This window comes from Dermacentor silvarum, chromosome 7 (assembly GCF_013339745.2).
Source record: "Dermacentor silvarum isolate Dsil-2018 chromosome 7, BIME_Dsil_1.4, whole genome shotgun sequence".
Taxonomy (NCBI): Eukaryota; Metazoa; Arthropoda; class Arachnida; order Ixodida; family Ixodidae; genus Dermacentor; species Dermacentor silvarum.
In genome coordinates, this window is record NC_051160.1 from 93371780 (window position 1) to 93397055 (window position 25276).

The following is a 25276-nucleotide window of genomic DNA, read 5'->3' on the forward strand; positions in this document are numbered from 1 at the left end:
TGCGCGTAATGTGGTCATAGATGGGCGGCTGGCGAACAGCCTCACAGGATGAAGCTGCAGCCATATTGGGCGGATCGGTTAATCTCTGGGTTTTACGGCGGCTCTTAACGTGTTCCAACCGCCGGCACTATTTGATGATTAAGTCGACAGTATCAACGTTAGCGCACACGAGCAGGTTAAAAGCGTCGTCAGCGATACCTTTCAGCACATGAGAAACGCTTTCGGACTCAGGCATATGTGCTCGTCAACCCTGCGGCAAAGAGCGAGAACATCCTGAATGCAAGAGACCTTTGACTCGGAGGATGTCTGTGCACCAGTGGCAAGTTCATTACGCGCTGCAAGCTATACCGACCAGTGGTGTCACCAAAAAGATCGTGGAGCTTCTCTTTGAATGAGTCCCAGCTTGTAATGTCAGCCTCGTGCGTCTCGAACGGCACCAGCGGTGGGCCATCGAGGTAAAAATGCACGTTTGCGAGCTTAAGGGTCGGGTTCCACCTGTAGCAGGCGCTGATCCGTTCGTAAAGGCTGAGCCATTCGTCAAGGTCAACCCCGTCCTGGCCGGAAAATAGGCCAGGATCTTTAGCAGGAGGTAGAACAATGTAGGTGGGAGCCACGGGAGGGGCAGGCGGTGAAGATGATGTGCTTGCACCGACTGACATGGTCGGAAGCGTAATGAGGCGACCTTTGTGGAGCTCCGTGATGGGTTCAGTGAACCACATGACCACAAAGATATTACGTTAAACAACACAAGGGGGGATTGTTTACACTGTATTTACACTGAGAGACACTAGCCAAGATGGTGGTCAGCCTCCCAGCACCAGAAATACCTGTTTTCTTTGTCGTCATCTCCAGGCAGAATGTCCCTCTCTGTTGTGGTAACTTCGTAACAATATGTTAGCGTAGTTTGGTGCCATTTTTGTGCCATTGCGGCGCCACTCATTTGGAGGTAGTGCTGGCCTTTAAATTCGAACCTATTTAATTCTACAACAAGCTTATTTAAAATTTCTATTACTTGTTGACCTGGATATGATGTATGGTTATGTTTGCTACATAATTCTACAAGGCTTCTGTGCCATTATCATGTGTAATATTCGTGCAAATTGAATCAGCCTTCAATGTGAGAAGAATGGCCCCATTTGGGAGCTTTACGTTAGCGATTTCCAGAAGATAGTGATTTCTGTCGTGCAAGTTGGGTTGGCATGTAAGCGGTATGTTTGTTATTAGGCAGTCAACGTAACTGGATATTGGTTCGGTCAGTGTTCCTGTGTGGTTCCACCTTATCTCGCTAATGTTCTCGCGTTCTAGTGTTCCTGTGTGGTCCCACTTTATCTAAACGCGCGACACCTTCTAGGTGGTGCCTAAAGGACCTTCACACTGTTCTGATGTCTGTGTTCGACGAACCTTGTCTTTCTTAGAAGATAACGACCTATGCCTTATGAAAGCTGATAAGGAAGGAGCGTTTGCTGTCGCCGAGAAGAGCGCTTTTAACGAGAAAGCGTTGCAGGCTGAGCTAAAAAAACTTTGTTCCTATTAAGAAAAGTGAAGTTAGGGTGAAAACAAAGTTTATAGACTTTTGTAAATAACTGGAACTGATGTCGCTTGCCAAAAAGCATAGAGATTAGTAGAGGCATGTGCCTATCGTTATCTTTAAGGCTAAGACCCAGAAGCCAGATTCACCATTCAGGACCATTATCAGTGAATCTGGTTGCTGACAGAAAAATGTAGGTCAATTCCTGCAAAGGAATTTAAAGTTTCTAGCAGTGAACGACCCTTTTCGAACAAAGAATTCGGATGACGTGGTGCAGTTTTTGTTTGAGAATCAGGATATAGGTTATGTTTTCTCTGTTGATGTAGAATATTTATTTTATTCAGTGCCACAGCCTGAACTTCTGACTTCTGTACATGCTTGTATTGAGAGCACTGGTACGATCTCGTTCCAGAATGACGCTAGATGTTTAGTGGGTAACTTTTTAAGTCTTTTGGAATATTCATTTGAAGTTACTTTTGTTGTTTTTAATGACCAACCTTATTTACAACGGAATGGTATTTGTATTGGGTCTTGTGTTGCTCCCATCCTTGTGCCTATTTTTCTGTCTAGTGTGGACCGTTCTTTAGACTATGCTTTTATTGAGCGGAAAGTTTTAAAAGTTTTTAGATACGATGCCGATTTTTGGTATTTATATCGCTTGAGTCCTCCTACAACAATACGATCAATAAGGTTTTAGATGATTTTAAAGAACATGGACAATGTCTTGTTTTTACCCACGAAAGTGCACAAAACAATGTGTTGCAGTTCTTGGAACTGAAGCGTGAGTTCTGTGAATACCATATGTGTTGGGCGTATCAATCACGTGCGAAAAAGGAACTTTTGTGCTTTAAGTCTGCGCACTCGAGGATTTTTTTATAAAAACAGGCATTGCGTCGTCTAGCACGGAATCGGCTCTTAAAAGTTCGTGTGTGCACAAGATACAAGAAAGCTTTGATAATCAGAGAAGCCGGCTTCTGGCAGCTGGGTTCCCTATGTCGCTTTTGAGTGCCGTGGATGAAGCTCGGATTCAGTGAAGAAAAACCACAAATAGGTCAGCCGCCGAACATGAAACGCGAAGGCCTGCGGCGGTCCCTTATGTGCATAAGGTGAACCATTAACTCAAGACAGTTTCTTGCAGGTATGGTGTTCTTTGAAGTTTTCTGCACCGAACAAGCTTTCTAAGCTATGCTAGCGCACCTGCGGGGAGAGCAGAGGAGGATGCCAAATTCGGCATGGTGCTTCCAACGTGTCGTGCGCTGCCGGCGTGGTTTATGCCATTCCACTTTCATATGGTAAGACGTACGTTGGCCAGACAGGGCGCTGCGTCAATGAGCGACTTAGCGAACATGCGCAAAAAGTAAACAAAAATGTAGATAGAGGTGCGCACCTTGTTGCACATTAAGGGCCCATTCACACTTGCGACCAGGCGAGGTCGCGTGACCAAGTTAGTTCCAAAGCGACCAGTCGCAAGTTGCCGCAAATAGTCCCTTTTCTCGAAAGGCGACCGTTTAGTGCCACAGGCTCACTGCTCGATTTTTCAGTCGCGCGACCGCCGTCGCAGAGCAGCTGAACCAATAGGATGCGAAGGAAGAGGACGTCCGTATACGCTGACGCTTATTTTACGCGGCGATGACATTGCAAGCAGACGTGAACGGCATATCGCGGGACATTTCGGTTCAACGACTCGTCGGTTGCATTTGTAAGTGTGAACATCGTTCGTCTTGAGTAGCTTTCTGATCGCCATTTGCATTCGGTCGCGAGACGTCGTCTAGTCGCAAGTGTGAATGGGTCCTTAAACTCTTGCATCAATTGTTAGGAGTGAGTCGATCGGACATCGATTTGTGGCAAAAGCAAGATTCAGCATGCGCGTGCTTGAGTTAGAGGCCTACCACATGAAAAGACAAGGCGATAATTGCATCAGTGATACATCTTTGTCCCTGCACCCATCTGAATTTGATTTATACGTTTGCGCATGTGATAACTTTGGCAGATCTCTGTAATGTATTCTGTGCGCCTGCGCTGTTCTGTGGCCTAGAGTTTATATATGCATCGACGACGAAAGAAGTTGTTAGTCAGCGCCAGTGTGTGTCGTATCTTCCTTTTGTGGTCCGTCTTAGGTGTTTGCGCTGTATGTTTAAGTTCAGAATTATCTACCAACTAGGCCCAAATGAAGTTTTACTGAAACTTCTGTGTGAATTCTTGCACGGCTACCTTGGTTATGTTTCTGTGTTGTGTGGTATGGTCCGAATTGAGTCGAGTGTAAAATTCTTTGTTTTTTATTTGTCGGTTCCCTTACAGAATGTAGTTCAATTTCCTTAAGTCTGGACAATCCTATTCACATATTCCAACCATGGGCAGCGCTGGGCAGTGACGAAGTGTTCAATGTACCCCTAATCGCTAATAGAGATATTATTCTAGTAGACGACCCTAGGAAAGCTTCCCTGAGGAAAAGGATGCTTCACTTTTCACGCTTTCCTGCCAACACATGCGCCATGACTACCCCATGTTCTTTTTTTAGAAAACGTTCCCCACACTTTCTAAAACCATTTGCTATAGGTTTGCTCACACCTCATATATCCAAATATACGTATAGACATAGCAGGTTCATAGCAAAACTACTAGGTTTTCTAGACCATGCCATAACCTCGTACTCAATGCATCCGTTTTGATAAAGATGAATATGCCTTCATCTATCAGTGGGAGAAAAAGCGAGTACCCATACCGCGAAGTGATAAAGGCACAGTTCCACTTTTATGTAATTGGATGCAGTAAATTTATAACCAGACTGCGTAAGATCGACACATGATAAACAGTCTGGTAACCTGTTTTACGAATTTGTAGTAGTAGTACTTTTTTCACGAGTAGCACCTCCTAAATGTCTTTCAATCCTCCTTCGGGAACATTTCTTTCTCGCCCGTGGTCGACTAACCCTCGCCACACGGTCTAGTGTTCATGTCATCAAAGCATGCGCAGTATACATACTTGGGAAGTCCAGTGTTAGCGTCACATTAATCACGGCGCAGCTGTAGTTTTGGCTGGCATAGATTATTAGCTCATAACCCTCTTCAAGGCCACCTGTTTATGGGAAAGGAAGAAAAACAGAAACAATCAAATTTTCAACAACAATACAGCCTCAAGTGCGCTAGCAATACTTCCGTTTTTTATCCCCGTTTTCACAAGTATGACTAATTCAATACCCAGCAGCCACAACGCCATCTCTATCTCAGCAACATTCTAATACTCTGGAAATCTATGTTAGTATCACGTCCCCGTATTTATGCGCTGTAGGCTTGTCAAATTAACCAGTCAGCAGTGAATGTTCCTCGCCCTTTAGTCAGAATAGACTGGCGAGAAACCTGTTGCTCAGAAATCACCGAGGAATATTTAGTTCCCATTCCCCATCCCTATGCAGAGTAGCATGCCAGTGGTTATATACGCGCCGGCAAAAATATCTATTTGTCTAATAAAAAGGCTCGCTATCTCTCACACAGATAAAATATGCTATTGCGCCGTCACCACATCAGACAAAAGTCAGCAGCTCACTTGCTACCGAGATAACGCTAGCTCAATCGCTACCGAGCATACCACTCGGACATTTTGGCATCGCTGACTCGTTCAACTGACGCACTGTCTTTACGCACGCTGGCGGAACTAATTGTTCATACTAAATTCGATTGCACAGAGCACTACAACCAAAATAAATATTCAACAAAGGGGTACGCTCAAATTCGAAACAGCGTCTTAATCAATAGAATCTTGAGCTTAAAATAACTGCAACTTGCACGTATACTTTCTAAAGCACCCTTGTTGAAAGGTGGAACTTTTTACACATCGTTACGACGCAAGTGCAGAGTTATACCCCTGTCACACAGCATGCGTAATGACATTCGCAGCGAACGAGATTACGTGTTAATGCCATTTTTGTTGCTTCTACACGGGCATAGTGAACGACATTCACTCCTAATGGCATTCGCCCGTTGAATGAGTTTCCCGAACTCATTCACGCGCGACTTGTGTACTCTCGACGACAGGGGCTTGGAAAAAAATTACAAAATAGATAAGTTAAAACGAAATGTAATATATTGCTACACGCGTGTGGTATTTGGTTGTTTGAACGAGGCGCGCGGGCGCCTAGACGAAGAAGACGAACTGCTCTGGGCTCTCGAGCTATCGGCTGATCTGGCCAGCGCTGCAGCTATCATTTGTAAATATACTTGTAAATAGTCTCCTGTACTTAATCCTTCGTTCGCGTAACATTTTGGTGGAGCGTGCCGTTCCCCGTCCTCGCCACGGAGCTCCGCAGCGGCCGCACCGTCCAGCTTTCCGCCATGGCTCCCGGTGACACCTCGTCTGCTGCTGCTACTGCAACTCCAACCACAACGTACGTCACGGTAGCCACTCCCCGCGGTCCTGGCATCTTCTCCGGCCAAGATAATGTCGACGTTGATGACTGGCTACGCATGTATGAGCTTGTTAGCCGCAACAACCACTGGGACCCTACCATAATGCTAGCTAATGTCCTCTTCTACTTGGGCGGAACACCTCGTGTCTGGTTCCAGACACACGAGGAGGAGATCTCTAGCTGGGACGCTTTCAAGGAGAAGCTCCGCGACCTCTTTGGAAATCCGACCGGTCGGCAGCAGGCTGCAAGGAAAGAGCTTGCTACTCGAGTGCAGTCTTCCACTGAATCGTATGTCTCGTACATACAAGACGTGCTAGCTCTTTGCCGGAAAGTCGACGAGAACATGGTCGAAGTTGACAAGGTTGGCCACGTTCTCAAAGGGATCGCGGACGATGCGTTCAACTTGTTGATCTTCAATAATGTGTCTACCATCGACGTCATTGTCAAGGAATGCCACCGCTTTGAGCTCGCCAAAAGCCGCCGCGTCATTCCACAATTCTCCCGGCTCCCTAACACAGCTGCGACATCGTCCTGCGTCGCCCTTACCGCTTCGCCCCCCTCCAATGAGACCGTCACGCGTATTGTTCGCCGTGAGATCGAGGCTGCCAGTCCTGCCACGTTCCATCCGCGCCCACTTGACCCCACCAGTGACCAACCAGCCCCAGCGATCTCCCTCATTCAGGAGGTTGTGCGGCAAGAGTTTGCCAACCTGGGTTGTCCTGCTGCCTGCTCCATCTCCCGACCTGACGCCCGACTGGTGCCGACAGCTGCGCCTCGCAGCGATCTGTATTCCAGATACCGCAACCCTACAGAATGGAGAACTCCGGACGACAAGCCCATTTGCTTTCGTTGCCACCGCATTGGCCACGTCGCTCGCCACTGCCGCACCTCCTGGTCATCGCCATATTCGAGCTACTTTTCGCCGTCTCCTCGCCCATATGCCGACCCTCGCCGCTACTCGCCTCGCCGTATGCCTTCGAGCTCTCACGTATCCGTCGATGACAGTCGTCCCACTCGCTCGCCGTCACCTCAGCGCCGTCGGTCCCCGCCGCCCCAGCCACGCCGCTATTCGTCGCCGACCCATTATGGACCCTCCCGGACGGAAAACTAGGCCATGCAGCTCTTGGAGGTAGTGCTGCATCACGTTCGTCCTGTCCAAATCCTCCGTTGACGCTCCTCACGAACACGAACCTAATTGAAGTAGATGTAGATGGTGTCCCGTTGACGGCATTGATTGATACTGGAGCCCAAGTGTCTATAATGAGCGCTAACCTATGCCGTCGCCTCAAAAAAGTTCTTACGCCTGCCGTCACTCGAGCCGTACGCGTCGCCAATGGCGCCACTGTTGCCGTCTGTGGTATGTGCACTGCTCGCGTAGGAATTGCTGGCCGCGAAGTTGCCGTCCTGTTCTCCGTGCTGACCAGTTGCCCTCATGACCTAATCTTGGGGCTCGACTTTCTGACGACGCATTCTGCCCTCATCGACTGTTCCACCGGTACGCTGTGCCTCGAGCTTCCTCTTGTTTCCGACGTTCGCCCCGAACAACCGCACACCCTATGCACTACAGCGTTTGTTCGGTTACCTCCAAAAGCCCTAACCTTCGTCGAATTGGCCTCAACGGCAACCATGCCTGACGGCGATGATGGCCCCTATTCATGATGTCCTCCTGGCGCGCGACATCTCTGTGCCAAACTCCGTCGTTACCCTTGCCGCTAATCGGATGTGTCTCCCCGTTGTCAATTTTGGCTTGACGAAGCAAGTGTTACCTGAAGGCATAGCGGTGGCCACGCTCCGGTCAGTGACAGACGACCACGTCACTGCTTTTGCAGCCGACGCGTCTCCAGATCCTCCTGATTACCCGCAGGATGCCTTGAACCTCGACGGCCCATTACGTCCCATGGTCGCCCCGGACCTCGCCCCTGGCCAAGCAGCCGCCCTATATCGCCTTTTGCTCTCCTATCGCGACATATTTGACACTGACAATCGCCTACTTGGTCAGACGTCCCTTGTTAAGCATCGGATAAACACTGGTGATGCTGTTCCTATTCATCGCCGACCGTATCGCGTGTCCACGGCAGAGCGGCAAGTTATTCAGCAGGAAGTCAACAAGATGCTCGCCAAAGGCATTGTTGAGCCCTCGTCGAGCCCTTGGGCGTCGCCGGTGGTGCTCGTCAAAAAGAAAGATGGCACGTGACGTTTCTGTGTTGATTACCGCCACCTAAACCGAATCACCAAAAAAATGTGGTTGATCCCTCTTATATAGGAATCGGTATAGAACACGAAAGTGAAACGTGTCTTCACAGAAGTAGTGTAATGTTTATTGCACATTGATATATAATGTCTATTGCTGTTTTGTGGCTAAAGCGCCCTTAGGCGTTGATGCACCCACGCTGACGCCTGGTGGCACGTCTCCTCCATCACGACTACCAACGTCGATGACCATGAGCAACCGTCGTGCATATGGAAGCTGCACTACGCTGCACACGCTAGCACAACGCGAAAGACGAAGCACGTAACTGACACACTAATACAACGCGCAAGACAAAGCACGTAACTGAATCGTCACCGAGTCAAATCAGCGCGTACAGCGCGTCGTAATTGCAGCCTCCGCGATCAACTTCAGAAACATTTTCAGAGCTAATTGCGGAGGCCACGCTCCGCTGTGCTGAGTACGGTGAACGCCACTACCAACGCCACCTAGGTGGCGTTGGTAGTGCTTCTTGATGCCAGCGTCCCTTCGAATGCTGGCATCGAGGCGTCGTAGTGCTGAGTAAGAACATACAGGGACCTTAAGGCTGAGACCACCGAAGCGTTCACTGTCGGTGCGCGTTAGTGTCATAATGCAGTACTTCTCTTTTCTGCTCGTAGGTGGCGGCACCGCCCCGAGCAAGAGCGCGGGTACACGGAGGAGTGTTAGATATATGGCGCGTCTGTGTAGCTCTCTGCAAATGCGTTTGTGGCGCAATGGGTTAAACGCTCGGCGATCTATCGTCGCGGACCGAGAGGTCGTGGGTTCGATTTCCAAATTTAGCATGTTTGTGGAACTTTTTCTTCTGGTTTCTTTCTTTGTATTATGTTCTATGACGTATTTCCGTGACGGAAATACGTCAGTGAAGTCTTGGTGGACCCCGGCATAAAACACTTTCGTGTTAAAAGGAAGTTTACCCGTTACCTCGAATTGACGACGCTCTTGATTGTCTTCACGGTGCCAAATACTTTTCGTCCATTGACCTTCGATCTGGTTATTGGCAGATTTCCGTCGATGAGCAAGACCAAGAAAAGACCGCTTTCGTCACTCCAGATGGCCTCTACCAATTTAAGATTATGCCGTTTGGTTTATGCAATGCCCCCGCAACGTTCGAACGGATGATGGACTCTCTGCTTCAAGGTTTCAAATGGTCAACTTGCCTTTGTTACCTCGACGACGTCCTTGTGTTTTCTCCTACGTTTGAGACGCACCTTGAGCGCGTCGCAGCTATACTTGACGCCTTCCGCAAGGCTGGGCTGCAATTAAACTCATCGAAGTGCCACTTCGGGCGCCGACAGATTACAGTGCTCGGCCATCTCGTCGATGCTTCCGGAGTACAACCCGACCCGGAGAAGGTTCGAGCAGTAACAGCTTTTCCTGTACCTCAGTCTGTCAAAGACGTCCGGAGTTTTGTGGGGCTCTGCTCTTATTTCAGACGGTTTGTGAAAGATTTCGCAGCGATCGCTCGACCACTCACAGAACTTCTGAAGAAAGACGTGCCTTTTACGTGGGGTTCCCCTCAGGCTGCCGGATTTTCAAGCCTTATCACGATTCTGACCAATCCACCGATCTTGGCCCACTTTGACCCGTCCGCACCTACAGAGGTCCGAACCGATGCCAGTGGTTATGGGATCGGCGCAGTCTTAGCGCAACGACAACACGGACACGACCGCGTTATAGCCTACGCTAGCCGACTCCTGACAACTGCAGAGCGCAACTATTCGATTACCGAGCGCGAATGTCTTGCTCTCGTCTGGGCTGTTTCAAAGTTTCGCCCATATTTGTATGGCAAGCCCTTCTCAGTAATCACAGACCATCATGCGCTGTGTTGGCTTTCGTCGCTTAAGGATCCTACTGGTAGGCTCGGTCGTTGGGCTCTCCGACTACAAGAATATTCCTACACAGTGACGTACAAGTCGGGACGCCAACACCAGGACGCCGATTGCCTCTCTTGCTACCCAGTCCAAGACCCGACCTCTACGTCTGATACTGACACCGACGCCTGCGTTCTCTCTGTTTTCCACTGGTTCATGTCGCCGACGAGCAGCGCCGTGACCCGTCCTTGCGTGTCATCATTGACCGCCTGCAATCGTCACTTGCCGACAGCTCCCTTCGCTTATTCACACTTCAAGATGGCGTACTCTACCGCCACAACGTTCACCCCGACGGCCCAGCATTACTCCTTGTGATCCCTAAACACCTTCGCTCGGCTGTTCTCCACGAACTTCACGACCTCCCCACTGCCGATCACCTCGGTGTGTCACGTACCTACGACCGGATCCGCCGACGCTTCTTTTGGCCAGGGCTTGCTCGCTCCGTTCGAAGATACGTAGCTGCGTGTGAGAAATGCCAGCGACGCAAGACACCGTCGACGCTCCCTGCTGGGTACCTACAACCAATTGACATTCCCGCGGAACCATTCTTTCGGGTTGGTTTAGATTTACTTGGTCCTTTTCCTCTTTCTACCTCTGGGAACAGGTGGATCGCTGTGGCCACAGATTACGCCACGCGCTACGCCATCACCCGAGCGCTCCCTACAAGCTGCGCCACAGATGTTGCCGATTTTCTTCTACGCGACGTGATTTTATTACATGGAGCTTTTTCAGATAACCATAAATATTTTCAGATAACCATCCAATGTTTACCATTGTATTGTTAACAATATAGTGAAAAGATGTAAACAAGAAGCACGATTTGTAGGGTTTCGTTATCATAACAGCCTGCCGATAAACATTGCGATCAATTGCGAATGCCATTTTGTTAACCCGTGTAGACCGGGAACCCAAGACAGCAATGACATTCGGTATGAATGTCATTTACTACAAATGACATTACATGTGCCGTGTGACAGGGGTATTTATTAGTTTGTCAATACATACTTAAAACAACAGCTTTGTCAGCTAAATATTCACCAATATTTCCACTTAGAGAGAGCTTTACACATAGAAAAATAGGAAAGATATTTGATACTGTACCTGCACAAAGCCGAAAGAAAAGCAGCGCAAAAAAGATCGATGCAATGTCAGAGCGCAGGCTAACAATTCAGTTGTAGAAGCCTAAAGTCTTTCTTTACCGGGTGTTTCAGCGAACACATTGACATTTTTTAAAAATATCTGTGACCGATAGCGAACTTATCGTTCATGAGCTGGTCTCCAAGAGGCGGTCATTACTTGCACAAAAAATTGAAATGTTTAATTGACTAATTACCAAATATTTAAAAGTTATGTCCCGAATCAATTATCTTATGGCATAGACTGCGGCTGCAATATCACGGTGATCGTACGTCACTGAGAAAAGTGAACTCACTAGCGTGAGTTTAGTGAACTCACGCCAGTACACAACACTCGCGCTGATGACCTAATTGCGTGAGGTAGCGAGTGTAAGTGACGATACGCTTATGGTACCAACCGCATAATTTTTATCGGTATCATCGTCATCTTAAATCAGCCTGTCCACTGCCTGAGGAAGGCCACTCCCTGCCATCTCCAATTACAGTTCTCTTGCGCTTGTTGATTGAAACTTGCACCTGCAAATTTCCTAACCTCATCACCCCACATAGTTTTCTGCCGCACTCGACTGTGCTTCCCTTCTCTTGGTATCCATTCTGTAACTATAATGGTTCATCGGTTATCCATCCTACGCATTACATCGCCTAACGAAAGCCAGTTTATTCTCTTAATCTCCACTAGAATTTTGGCTTTCCCCGTTTGCTCTCTTATCCACACCGCTTCTTCTTGTCTGTTAACGTTAAGCTGAACATTTTTCATTGTGTCACTTTGCCCAGTCCTTGACTTGTTCTAGAGCTTCCTTGTTAACCTCCAAGTTTCGTGTCCATATCTTACCACTGCTAGAATGCGATGATCGTATGCTTTTCTTTTGAACGAGAGTGGTAAGCTTCTAGTAAGGATTTTGTAATGGGTCCCCTATTGTGATTACAGGTTCTTTCAATAATGATTTAGACGGTTTTCTGAGGCGGATCCTCCGAGAACCCAATTGAGAACAAATCCGTGGAGAACGCACACAAACCTTTCATAGAACTAAAACTAAAATCAACCCATGAAATAAACACTCAAAGAAAAACACACAATAAGAAACACATTTGGAGCTAGACCGCTAACGATAGCAGGCAAGTTCGGGCAGGCCGCGAGTGCGAGTTGAGACAAAGGCGTCAATATTCGTCAAAGGTGGCCTCGTCATCCTGGTCAGGCAAGTTTTAAAAGGTTAGTAGAGTGACGTCACGTGCGGTCGTAGTCGGTGGCGGCTGGCTCTATAGGGAGAGAGAGTGAAACGAAAATGAGCGCTGTCGTTTGACGTCTCTTGGCGTGGTTTCTAATACGACGGGTCAAGAGCGGGAGAGTGGGAAGACGGCAGAAAGGAAAAAAATGAGATAGAAGAAGAGTCACATAGGAGGGTTTTGGGGGAGCGAGAACAGCGACTTGACAGGTGTCGTAGGCGGCGTGCGCTTGTGGTTTAGAAGAGCCGGTCAGCCGGGCAGTGTGCGAATAACAAAAAAAAAAAAAAAACATGAGTTAAATGAATGACTCGAGTAGCGTAGAAGCAATGCATCGGGAAATTCTGAATCTGAAGGTAGCAGCTTAGTCTTTCTTTCAGCTTGATCTTTCAAGCCTCAGTTCGGTGTAGATGTCGTCGCGGCGGCACACAGAAGTGGCGGAGACCCTGTTTGGTCGAGGCGCCGAAAAAATCATCCTGGCACCTGGGACTTTGGAATGTGTCGGTGTGCGTCTTAAAAAAATAAAGAAAAAATAGAGGAAAAAAGAAAGAAGAACGAAAAGAAAACAGGAGAGTGACAGCAGAAAAAACGGGAGATGGCAGGTGTGCATGGGAAAAGGGCTCGTATGGTTGATATATCTCGTATGATGCCGATGGCGTTTCTGAACACAGGGATCACTGCGGTTAATAAATCATCATTATACATAACAGCCTTGCCCTTCGGCATAGCCTTCTCGCCCTGTACCGCAGTAGTACCTAAAAGAGATGGCATAAAAAGAATCCAACCGCCATTCGTGAGCGCGGAATTTCTGTAAAACGGGTGCGTGCGTCGTAGACCACGGGAATGAAGACAATAAATATGGTTTTCAATTATCAGCTTTGTCTAAATAAATGTTAAAAAGAAACATTGGCTAACGCCATAATAAGATTTCGCATGACAATGCCGTATGCTTGTATCATGCGCTTTTATAGAACAAGGAGACGTGTAACCGAGCATCTACTACTGCTTTGGACGCCAGGAGAAACTCCGCCCATGCTGACCTAAATCCCTTCAGTATGCCTCAAAGATCCGTTTCGCACGTAGGAGAAGCCACGTCATGCTGAATCGAGCGGGTGAGCGCGATCGAACGCGACCAGCAGAAACTGCCGGCGAGCATACACAAGGCATAAAGCACGAAGCGATCACCCTAGTTGAAAAACCGGATGTGGTTGTAACTGTCGGAACATAGAAGTATGCAGAAACTCCGCTGGAGCTGTCTAAGTATGCGTAAACATACCCTCAAATTTCAGTTGGCCTAAACTCAAATTTTACGCGCCACACCCCCAAACTTCGAGTTGTCCCACACCAACATTACCGTGGGCCCACCCCTACTATAAACTTCCCAGTGCATTTTCCATGGAGCCCTATGTGTTCTTATGAATACGCATAAATCTCATCGTATGGGTATTCTCGTAGATAAATTTTAGTTGTTTTTATTTCAATTGTACCTTTCACTTACAAAGGTAGCAATCACCTACACTAATACTATTAACGCAATAAAATGTGTTAACTTTGCAAATTGCGCATTTTTGTGGAAATACGAAGCATTACACTTTTCGTGTGGCAGATTTTCCTGGTGTATGCACCAAAGAATGCTTACGCATTAATTAATAGTCCAGCAAACACTTGGGGATAACGCTGTATGCTTGGGACAGTCGAAACTGGTGACGACATGGAAGAGTTGCTAGAACTGATGTAATCGGAGGTGTCATCCTGAGGCATGGTGGTAGTGATTCGAGCAAACGGCGACTTATACGTAGCTCCGGGAAGACGAAGGCCAACTGAACATTTTATTTTAAAAACCTGCCTACGACCACACGAGAAGACGAAGATGAAAGGCGATGATGATTATGTAGACATGAAAGCAATGAAGTGTCAATGAACTTGGCGATCACAATAATAACAGTATACCTATCATTGTTTGTATCAGTTTCGTTTATGCATCGCCTTTGACATGACACGGGAGCATAGTATAATGAATACACAGTGTATTTATTTATTTCTGATAATCATATTTCTCTATGGTGGTCCTATTGCCCTCTGCTTTAAGACAACTAAAACAAGGCCCGCACTGGAGAAATAGGGGTGCCCAGGAAAGCGCAACAGAAGCCGCTGCACTGTCTTACTTTGCTGGGAGCACATACCCTGCTACAGAACATTGGAACAAACCGAGAATGTATAAGCAACCTAAGGACGTATTTTAGGACTATCGCTTTCGGTGATACTATCACCTCGGCCATCAGGCAGACGCTGATTGGCTGATTGAGCACTACGTCACGCGAAGGAAATATATATCACTATATCAATATATATATCTATATATATATATATATATATATATATATATATATATATCAATATTTCGGTGATCGTCCGTATTCTCGGACGATCACCGAAAGTGATCGTCCGAAAATACGTTCCCGCCCGTTTCCGCGATGCGGACCTCGCTCGTCGGTAGCATAGGGCTCCTCCATGACGACACCGTGCTGACCTACATCCTCAAACGGCCGATGTTTTCACAGTTCTGACCGGGAATCCCGACAACCTAGCCCTTAAAGCTGGAGGCCGGATTTTACCCCAGTGGCATCACGTCGTACGAAAGTACGTAGCACGACGGTAGCTAAGACTGCCTCTTGATATGCTCTGTGATGTTCTGTTTCCTTGTATGAAGTCTTATGATGAGCTCTTGGCCTTCTTGCTATCCTTGCTTGTACTGGCAGTGCCGCTTCTGAAGCTGGCTGCCCTGATGCTTGGACGTTACGCAACTCCCCGCCCCCGGCTCCCAAAAGTATAATCGCTCAAGCCTGGTCACACTGGGAAAACACTACAACCCCTGCACAACGGTTTTCTGCACATGTTTAATGAAGGGTGCACTCCTGATTTTATGTGTCTTAAAGAAGGAGTTGCGCGCCACTTTCCTTTGTAGCGGCTTTCTATGTGTAATCATGGCCTGTGTAAAAGTCAGAAAAGCGCCTACTGCCAGTTATATCTCAAACACTACGCCATTGTAGGCACATGTAGCATTTCTAGCTTTATCCTTGATCTCTCATAACCTAACATTCCACGTTACATTTCGCCTACCTTCAGCCATGCACCTGTAATTTCGCTTGTGTTAAGGATCGTCCTTCGACAATGCCTCGTACCCAGCGTCGTCAGCGGCGTACTGGCAACCACTCCGTGAAATAAAGATCTCCTAAGCTATTATTTGCCTTCACTCTATAATAGAATACTAGCTGCGTTTATACAAAGTCAAGAAGGGGGCCGAGAGATAAAGTTCCCCACTGTGCTATAAAACTTCCTAATAAGGATAAGGTGCTTCAGAAAGGCTGTCAGATTTTGTGAGGCACCTCATCTCTGTTTGACCCAGCTGTGCTTATAGGCACTCTTCTTACCCCAGCAATTGTTACGCAGATTTATTTCTGCATATTAGTTGCCCTCACTCACTCTACCTTTTATTTTGAAACTCATCGCGTATCGACATGTTTCTGGAGAGCGGCGGAGTTTTTGACAGTCCTGTTCAGATCAGCTCTAAAACGACGTAATGCCACGCCAAAGCTGTTGAACTAGGTCTTCCAGAAAATGAGCGGCTGCAACACCGGCAATGTCTTCTGCGTTTCCTCAAAGGCTATGCGTTACTGCTGAAACTAGCCCATACCCATACTTAATTTCTTAATTTTCAGCTAGCGCTCTGGAAAATGCCTTCAAAATGTAACTGTATTCAATAATTTCTTTACATGCCACCAAACACGAAAGAGAATTCAAACAGCAGTTGTTTAATAATATGCTAAATGATTGTTTTATATCACGCATACAGTAACATATGGTAAAGAGCATTTGATACATAGTTACACACACTGAACAGCCTAATTTGTCGTGCACTACTATGTTCATCAGGTTATTGCTCTCATGTTACTTCGATGTCTACTGAATATTTTAAAACTGTTTTACTATTTATACTTCACGTTCACAAGTCGCAGCTTACCCGCCACACTAGCTTATTGACTAAGGCCTTGCACTGCCGAAGGTCCAGGCCGCGGGTTCACTCCCCGGAGTGGACGCCGCTGTGCAAGTGTGCGAAATGTTAAAACGCTCGTGTGCCTAGATTTAGGTCACATTGAAGAACTCCAAGTAGTTAAAATTGGTCTAGAGTCTCCAACTACGGCGTTCCTCATAGTGAGATCGTGGTCATTGCATGTAAAACACCAGCATTTCCATCGCAGTGCATGTAAGCACTATTTACGTAAATGTTTTCCTTTCGCCAGCATTTCAGGTACGCATTGCACATGACAGCAATTGGCATGGAACCAAATGAAGGCGTCGGGGCGGTCAAGAGCAGACGTCAAGTGCGTAGCATAAATATTGTGTCCGCACGTTCAAAATCCTTTCAGGATAGTCATTTGTCTTTTATTAAAAGTGTGTTTTCCCCATAGCTTTTCTGTTCATTTACACCTTGGGCCGAGCGATTGTGTTGGATATCTTATCAAGTATAGCATTGGTGCTGTTGCCGCTTTGTTGGCCAAATGTGGCTTACCTCTTCACATACAAAAAAAATAATCCCCAATTTCTGCAGCATCCATTGGGTACGACTTCATATAAAAAAATGTGGTTGATCCCTCTTATATAGAAATCGGTATAGAACACGAAAGTGAAACGTGTCTTCACAGAAGTAGTGTAATGTTTATTGCACATTGATATATAATGTCTATTGGTGTTTTGTGGCTAAAGCGCCCTTAGGCGTTGATGCACCCACGCTGACGCCTGGTGGCACGTCTCCTCCATCACGACTACCAACATCGATGACCACGAGCAACCGTCGTGCATATGGAAGCTGCACTACGCTGCACACGCTAGCACAACGCGAAAGACGAAGCACGTAACTGACACACTAATACAACGCGCAAGACAAAGCACGTAACTGAATCGTCACCGAGTCAAATCAGCGCGTACAGCGCGTCGTAATTGCAGCCTCCGCGATCAACTTCAGAAACATTTTCAGAGCTAATTGCGGAGGCCACGCTCCGCTGTGCTGAGTATGGTGAACGCCACCTAGGTGGCGTTGGTAGTGCTTCTTGATGCCAGCGTCCCTTCGAATGCTGGCATCGAGGCGTCGTAGTGCTGAGACCACCGAAGCGTTCACTGTCGGTGCGCGTTAGTCTCATAATGCAGTACTTCTCTTTTCTGCTCGTAGGCGGCGGAACCGCCCCGAGCAAGAGCGCGGGAGGAGTGTTAAGCCCAGACCACACGTACGCTTGCGGACGCGCGTAAGCTCGCGTCTACGCGCCTTGCGGTTGCCGCGCCTAGCGAGGAATGGCGGTTTGCATCCACAAATACGCGCGACAGCGCGCGCCACTGGCTTCACATGTTTACACCTTGGCAGACGCCACTTCGTATCAAAATGCTTAAAAATGCTTCAAAGTGCTTCAAAATGCTTCGATATCTATAAACGTAATTGTTATCTTTTTGGAGCTGTTAGATCAGCACGAAAAGTGAAGAAGAAGCACTTTCTTGCATGATATAATTCTGCTTAACTGAGAGTTGAATGTACCGCGCCGTCGCTGCGTAGCCAGGCGCGCCGACGCGAGGCAGCGAGGCAGCCCAGGCGCGCGATAACTGAGAGGAGCTGATCACCGAGATCGCGCCGCGTTTCGACGCGTACGAGCCGTGACGCACCGTCTGCGCATGCGTGGGCGTGCGGACGCGAGCTTGCGCGCGTTTGCAAGCGTACGTGTGGTCTGGGCTTTAGATATATAAGGCGCGTCTGTGTAGCTCTCTGCAAATGCGTTTGTGGCGCAATGGGTTAAACGCTCGGCGATCTATCGTCGCGGACCGAGAGGTCGTGGGTTCGATTTCCAAATTTTGCATGTTTGTGGAACTCTTTCTTCTGGTTTCTTTCTTTGTATTATGTTCTATGACGTATTTCCGTGACGGAAATACGTCAGTGAAGTCTTGGTGGACCCCGGCATAAAACACTTTCGTGTTAAAAAATACTGGGTAATATTTATTTTTTTGTGAGACAAGGAGGGTATATGTATAGGTCGCAATCTTTATAGCTAAGAACCTCTGTACGTCACCGCTACAATCAGCAAAAGTGGTCCTTTGTAGTTATACGTGCATATGAGTTTCCTAGAACATCGAACTGCTTCTCAAGAAACGTTGAAGTGATTTATGGAATGTTCTACGCACAAAATATCAATAGAAGCAATGTGCCTACCTGGTTGACCGAATAATATCGAATTCGGTTCCGGGCTGTCTTTAGGAAAAAACTCGCCTTCCACCGGATATCCTGACCTATAGATAAAGTAAGAGTAAGTCATTCTGTTTCGAAGTACTATAATGTTGCTTGCATCTTACCTGTTTCCATGGTAATAGAATGTTCTATTGAAGTAAATTGCTTCTGTAGTCATATTGACCATACAGTCCACTTTGCAGGTAATGTTAGCATGAATTGTAGAATTGTAGGTCCAAATTGGTTCATTCGTGCCCAAAAACTGGAAAAGAAAAAAATATCAGATAACACTATTTAAATTCTGTGGTTTGACGTGCCAAAGCAACGATATGATTATGAGGCGTGATGTAGTGAGGGACTCTGGATAAATTTTTACCACTTGGAGTTCTTTAAACGTGCACCCAATACACGCTACACGGGCGTTCTTGCATTTCACGCCCATCGAAATGCGCCCGGGATTCGTTCCCTCGCCCTCGGGCTTAGCAGCGCAACGTCGTAGCCACTGCACCACAAAAACGGGTGAGGTTCTGCACTCTAATAAGCACAAGAATAGTCCATATTATCGGCCAAAAAATTACACTTATATTCCGTCTCGTAATATATTATTACATATAAATATTCCCACGTGAGTGGAAGAAGTGTGATAGGAGTTAACGAGGCAGAAGAGGACGTTTTGCCCCCGTTTGAGGCTACTCTTGAAGCGTAATAAATAAAGCCCGCTTCTTTATTGTGGCAACAGTCTTGGTGTAGGTGTGGGGTATTAAGGATAACGACGGACCAGGAATCACCTATTCTTCGCCGGAATCGATGCTTCGCCGCAGTACCACTTTCGTTTGCTGTCATCTCCGGCGAAGGAGACGCTTACGGACCGGTGCCTGCCGCGCCGGGAGCGATGCTTGTTGGAACGTGGCACCACTACCGAGAACCTAGTATTTTCAGCGGGAAAGCAGGTGAAGATGTGGACACGTGGGTAATTACCATTCGCATTACCAACGAGTAAGCAAGTGCAACAAACTGAGACACTACGAGCCAACTATCAAACGTCTTCGCACTTACTGACACCGCACTGATGTTGTTTCAATATCACAAATAAATTTTAACGACCAGGCAACATTTCGTCGATGGGCTACAAAAATGCTTTTGTGATTCGGCCACGAAAACGAAGCGCGTAGAGTATGCCCCGGGTCCGAGCGCACAGCTAACAGGTGAGATTTGTACTGCCTGCATCGACGAGGTTTTGAAAGTATGCAAGCAAGCAACGCAAAAATATCCGAATAAGACAAGGCCAGACATCTGCTCATGGGCATAGTAAAGGACGTTTACAACTTTCTTATTGGCAAGGACATCCTCGCTTTAGTTAAGCACTGCCGTACATTTGAGGCACTGGAGACGCACCGAATAACGCCAAAGCTTGGCTGAATCGCTAATGTTAGCACTTTCGCCTTAATCGAGATGAGTTCCTAATTTGACCGGACGCCGACCACGAGACAGCTCATCCTGGGTTGTCGTAACAATATTACTGCTATGTTTATATAACTGTACTTTTTATGGAGATTTATGCAGAATAAGAGGCAACGTAAGTATATGTTAGTGCAGTAATGTCTCTAATAAAATGCAAGTAACTCAAGGTATACTCAACAAACAATTAGAAAACTAACATAAAAAACACGCAACAATACTGCAAGCTGTGCTTGCCATAGTGTCACCGATAATTTTTAGGGCCACTCCAGTACGTTGCCTTGCACACAGGCTTGTCTCATAAAGCTGATAAAGCCAAAAATTATTTATTACATTTCAAGCGGCTGTATTTCTCACACGAATCACAACACGCTACACACAATAAGTTGTATGCTAAACCCAACTGTCCACCGGCAAATTGGTACGCCCGAACACCTCAAGCAATCAACGCAAAACTCCATATCGACGCTATTGTCACTACTCATCCAATCGTTCAAATTAAAATACTGTAGAAATAAGCCCTTGTCCGTCTGTCTCATTGTCTGTTACACATTGCACAGTTTACAGTGCATAATATATTTAGTGATAGATCCGCACGTTTTACTGTATAGGTATTGTTTTTGAAAACACCTGTCGCTGCTACAGCACGTGAGTAATGCTTGGCATGATACAGTTACATCTGTAGCTTCATTATCACTCATTCTGGCTAATTTTCAAATGCCAGATTTTCTAGTTTCGTAGCGGCTATATCCGAAAGTTCTAAAATATTTTAATGAGATTTAGAGCGGCTCGTGGTAGACGCTAAATAATCAAGAAGGTGAGCATGTCTCTGGCTAATTCGCAATTCTCTGGCGACGCATCTGAAATAATTGCCAAATTACGAAAGCGTAAATCTACATATCGAGACATGTATTCACTAATACTACCGCAAGCGGGCCTCCGCAACAGTGTCAGAACCAGCTATGACCGCTGGATACATAATAACAGATTATACAAAAAGCACTCCTTCAATTCATACACAACACAAGCCTCACACCACACATGTAATACAGGTATGCACATGAAAAATTATGCCTTAAGGGCAAGTCGTTATAGCAATAAAAGAAGACATGTATTTCATTCAGGAAACACTGGGTGTTACCTAAACCACGCCGCTAATTATGATGTCTACTACCAAGGAGGCCATTATCAGCATATATTACGATGAAGATATCAGTGTAAAAGCAGTTATTTTGTTGTTAGTTACAGACCACTGATTGGATTTCAAGCCTGCTGTCTCGGCGTCCATATCAACATAGTCACGGTGCACACAGCTGTGTATTCGATATAGAAAATATACTGCGAGATAACTTGTCTTTGCGCTTTCAGTCACGTAATATAACCTTCTGAGTGAATAAGGAAAGTAGAAGTATTATTAACACGGAACGACTTCAAATTGTCACTTAAGGAGATGATGTTACGCACTTGGTTCAAGCTGCCGGTATACCTAGGACACGAATGCGACTATCAGAAGTTGCAATGGTAGATGCTGAAGTAAATATACCTTTTAACACGAAAGTGTTTTATGCCGGGGTCCACCAAGACTTCACTGACGTATTTCCGTCACGGAAATACGTCATAGAACATAATACAAGGAAAGAAACCAGAAGAAAAAGTTCCACAAACATGCAAAATTTGGAAATCGAACCCACGACCTCTCGGTCCGCGACGATAGATCGCCGAGCGTTTAACCCATTGCGCCACAAACGCATTTGCAGAGAGCTACACAGACGCGCCTTATATATCTAAAGCCCAGACCACACGTACGCTTGCAAACGCGCGCAAGCTCGCGTCCGCACGCCCACGCATGCGCAGACGGTGCGTCACGGCTCGTACGCGTCGAAACGCGGCGCGATCTCGGTGATCAGCTCCTCTCAGTTATCGCGCGCCTGGGCTGCCTCGCTGCCTCGCGTCGGCGCGCCTGGCTACGCAGCGACGGCGCGGTACATTCAACTCTCAGTTAAGCAGAATTATATCATGCAAGAAAGTGCTTCTTCTTCACTTTTCGTGCTGATCTAACAGCTCCAAAAAGATAACAATTACGTTTATAGATATCGAAGCATTTTGAAGCACTTTGAAGCATTTTTAAGCATTTTGATACGAAGTGGCGTCTGCCAAGGTGTAAACAAGTGAAGCCAGTGGCGCGCGCTGTCGCGCGTATTTGTGGATGCAAACCGCCATTCCTCGCTAGGCGCGGCAACCGCAAGGCGCATAGACGCGAGCTTACGCGCGTCCGCAAGCGTACGTGTGGTCTGGGCTTAACACTCCTCCCGCGCTCTTGCTCGGGGCGGTTCCGCCGCCTACGAGCAGAAAAGAGAAGTACTGCATTATGAGACTAACGCGCACCGACAGTGAACGCTTCGGTGGTCTCAGCACTACGACGCCTCGATGCCAGCATTCGAAGGGACGCTGGCATCAAGAAGCACTACCAACGCCACCTAGGTGGCGTTCACCATACTCAGCACAGCGGAGCGTGGCCTCCGCAATTAGCTCTGAAAATGTTTCTGAAGTTGATCGCGGAGGCTGCAATTACGACGCGCTGTACGCGCTGATTTGACTCGGTGACGATTCAGTTACGTGCTTTGTCTTGCGCGTTGTATTAGTGTGTCAGTTACGTGCTTCGTCTTTCGCGTTGTGCTAGCGTGTGCAGCGTAATGCAGCTTCCATATGCACGACGGTTGCTCATGGTCATCGACGTTGGTAGTCGTGATGGAGGAGACGTGCCACCAGGCGTCAGCGTGGGTGCATCAACGCCTAAGGGCGCTTTAGCCACAAAACACCAATAGACATTATATATCAATGTGCAATAAACATTACACTACTTCTGTGAAGACACGTTTCACTTTCGTGTTCTATACCGATTCCTATATAAGAGGGATCAACCACATTTTTTTCTATTTTCCATAGATTTATTAAACCTGTTCATGCTTCATCGTACCGAAAAAATGTGGTTGATCCCTCTTATATAGGAATCGGTATAGAACACGAAAGTGAAACGTGTCTTCACAGAAGTAGTGTAATGTTTATTGCACATTGATATATAATGTCTATTGGTGTTTTGTGGCTAAAGCGCCCTTAGGCGTTGATGCACCCACGCTGACGCCTGGTGGCACGTCTCCTCCATCACGACTACCAACGTCGATGACCATGAGCAACCGTCGTGCATATGGAAGCTGCATTACGCTGCACACGCTAGCACAACGCGAAAGACGAAGCACGTAACTGACACACTAATACAACGCGCAAGACAAAGCACGTAACTGAATCGTCACCGAGTCAAATCAGCGCGTACAGCGCGTCGTAATTGCAGCCTCCGCGATCAACTTCAGAAACATTTTCAGAGCTAATTGCGGAGGCCACGCTCCGCTGTGCTGAGTATGGTGAACGCCACCTAGGTGGCGTTGGTAGTGCTTCTTGATGCCAGCGTCCCTTCGAATGCTGGCATCGAGGCGTCGTAGTGCTGAGACCACCGAAGCGTTCACTGTCGGTGCGCGTTAGTCTCATAATGCAGTACTTCTCTTTTCTGCTCGTAGGCGGCGGAACCGCCCCGAGCAAGAGCGCGGGAGGAGTGTTAAGCCCAGACCACACGTACGCTTGCGGACGCGCGTAAGCTCGCGTCTACGCGCCTTGCGGTTGCCGCGCCTAGCGAGGAATGGCGGTTTGCATCCACAAATACGCGCGACAGCGCGCGCCACTGGCTTCACTTGTTTACACCTTGGCAGACGCCACTTCGTATCAAAATGCTTAAAAATGCTTCAAAGTGCTTCAAAATGCTTCGATATCTATAAACGTAATTGTTATCTTTTTGGAGCTGTTAGATCAGCACGAAAAGTGAAGAAGAAGCACTTTCTTGCATGATATAATTCTGCTTAACTGAGAGTTGAATGTACCGCGCCGTCGCTGCGTAGCCAGGCGCGCCGACGCGAGGCAGCGAGGCAGCCCAGGCGCGCGATAACTGAGAGGAGCTGATCACCGAGATCGCGCCGCGTTTCGACGCGTACGAGCCGTGACGCACCGTCTGCGCATGCGTGGGCGTGCGGACGCGAGCTGCGCGCGTTTGCAAGCGTACGTGTGGTCTGGGCTTTAGATATATAAGGCGCGTCTGTGTAGCTTTCTGCAAATGCGTTTGTGGCGCAATGGGTTAAACGCTCGGCGATCTATCGTCGCGGACCGAGAGGTCGTGGGTTCGATTCCAAATTTGCATGTTTGTGGAACTTTTTCTTCTGGTTTCTTTCCTTGTATTATGTTCTATGACGTATTTCCGTGACGGAAATACGTCAGTGAAGTCTTGGTGGACCCCGGCATAAAACACTTTCGTGTTAAAAAGACGGAATGAAACCATATGCGATGACTACGATACACGTTCACAATTGGGCTCACTTCCTGCTTCAATCACTGCGCATTAGGCGTCATAGTGAAGTCATTCGAGAAACTCCGTGTGTACTTCGCGACATACTTATTTGAGAAAAATGCTGCACTTTTTTGGTATTGGCATAGTTGGCGTGGTCTGATGCAGATCTTTCTACGTAAACAGTCATAACGTAAAAAGACGGTAAACTCTGATCGCTACGTCCACATCTCAGTTTGGCCGCCGGTAATGATGCGTTTTTAAAAGTTACATCACACACTCTGATTGTTTTAAACGATCGCAAAACGCAACGAATACTAGCTCGACTTGAGCCGTATAACTTCGTAGGTACAAGGTAAGCCAAACTTCAAGCGCAGTGCTGGAATCCAACAGGAAACAAAACACCGCGTGAACGACGAATATTTTTAAACATTTTTTTTGCCGGGGTCAGCGATGAACTTCCATTAGGGATGCAACGGATGTGACTTTCAGCGCCAACGAGTAAAATATATTTTATTGACAGGGATCGAGCCGCCATCTATGAGCGTTGAAGCCAAGTACTGCATCGTGACACTAACGAGCGCTGACAAGGAGCGCTTTGGTAGTCACAACCAAGATAATCTGAAAATAAAGGGGAAGCGGAATGCAGCAATAATGAAACACAAGACACTGAGGGGCCACAATAAATATGAGGTGGTGCGTGGAATCTGGAAAGGAGTAATGGTGCCAGCGCTAATGTTCGCAAATGCCATACTAT